Consider the following 1,981-nt stretch of genomic DNA (forward strand, 5'->3'; position numbering starts at 1 on the left):
GAGCTGCCTGTGTGTCACCTGCGCTGATGGGGAGCGCTGGTCCCTCCCCTGCGGGGTGCAGGAAGGGTGCACCCCCAGAGAAGTGGGACAATGGGGCCGGGGATGGCCGGAGCAGGGGCCGTCTGGTCAGAGCAGCTCCGGGATGAATTTTAGGAAGGGTCCAGCCAACTGCTTCGTGTGGCCCTTAGTCACTGGAAATGCGGTGAACGTCCATGCGTGTGTCAGAGTTTCCACTGGGGCCGGGCCCCTCTCAGTCCCTGGTTCCTGCTGCCTGAGGAAGACGCTGCTTGTCTTTAAAGCAGCTTGAGGAAAACTGAGTTGGAGGCCTTACGTGGCATGGGGTGGGTCACACACAGGTCCTGTCACGTGCCCTGAATCAGCCACCAAGGAGAAGCCTCGATCTATGGTACCTCTGAACGCCTGGCTGGTTTACAGTTTGCCAAACACTTTCCCAAATGTTGTCACAACTGATGAGGTGGAACTTAAGGGATGAGCATGTGTCATCTCCCTTTTAGAGACGGGAGACTGAAGTCCTGATGACTTGAGAATGCCAGAACTCGGACTTGGGCCCAGTCCTTGGCCCTTTTTTCAACATTTAACAAATATTCAGTGAGTGTCAGCAGGCTGGTGCTGTGATGGGCCAGCCTGCCACGGAGGGCCTGGCAGGATCCCAGCACCCCAGGTTTTAGGAGGAGCCCGGGGACTGGAGTGCCTGCACAACAAAGGGCCAGGCACAGCCAGATCCTAGCGGAAGGGGCTTCTGCTGAGTGTTTCTGTTCACAGACATTTACTCAGTCTCTTAGATGCCTTATGCCACGCTAGGGCAGGGGATGCAGAAATAAGGAGGCCTCCCAGAAGCCCAGAGTGAGCCTGGCCCAGTGGGAGACTGAGACGTGTACACAGCCTGGGTGTGGAGAGCTGTCCAGCGAGGGAGCAGTGGGTGCTGTGGGAGCTGGGTGGGGCCCAGCTTGGCCTTGAGGCAGGCAGCACAGCCGCCTGACAGAGTGGAGTAACTGAGCTGAGTCTTAAGGGCCCAGCTGGAGTTGAGACCGGAGGGGAATTATGCTGGGAGAGTAGGAGCCAGACCTCTAGAGCAGACCTGTCCAGCTAACGGGAGGGGAGACAGCTCTGGAATCACAGGAGCAGGGCCGCCTCTGTAGGTCTGACTCCCTTAAATTGTCTGCTGTAGAGGCTGTTTGCCAGAGAACAGCCCTAGGAAAGTAAAGGTGGTCACCCTCTGCTCCACCAACCCCTTACTCCACACTTGCTTTGGACAGAGCTTGCAGCATTTGGCGCTCCTGGCTTCCAGGACCCCACCCTTGCCTGGTTTTCCTTCTACATCACTGGTTCCTCCTCATCAAAGGGGGCCCAGGTCTCAGTCCTTGAACTCTCTGCCCGCACTCCCTGGGAGATCTCATCCAGGCTCATGGCTTTAAATACCACCAACATGCCTATGTCTCCCAAAGAAATCCCACCAGACCCCTCTCCTAAACTCCAGACTCATATATATCTGACTTCCTACTCGGTATCTCCATTTGGATACCCAACAGGCCTCTCAAAGTAAAGTCCTGACACCGGCAGCCCCAAGTCTGATTTTTGTGGTCTTCCCCTTCTTTTTTAAAAAATTTATTTTATTTATTTATTTTTGGCTGCATTGGGTCTTCGTGGCTGCACGTGAGCTTTTCTCTAGTTGCAGCGAGTGGAGGCTACTCTTCGTTGTGGTGCGCAGGCTTCTCATTGCGGTGGCTTCTCTTGTTGCGGAGCATGGGCTCTAGGCATGCTAGCTTCAGTAGTTGTGGCACGTGGGCTCTAGAGTGCAGGCTCAGTAGTTGTGGTGCATGGGCTTAGTTGCTCCGCGGCATGTGAGATCTTCCCAGACCAGGGATTGAACTCATGTCCTCTGCATTGGTAGGCAGATTCTTAACCACTGTGCCACCAGGGACGTCCCAGGTCTTCCCCTTCTTAAAGGGCATCTTAATCC

The sequence above is a fragment of the Delphinapterus leucas genome, chromosome 15 (assembly GCF_059928025.1).
Source record: "Delphinapterus leucas isolate spDelLeu-1000000601 "Yukka" chromosome 15, BTC_Dleu_Yukka2, whole genome shotgun sequence".
Lineage (NCBI taxonomy): Eukaryota > Metazoa > Chordata > Mammalia > Artiodactyla > Monodontidae > Delphinapterus > Delphinapterus leucas.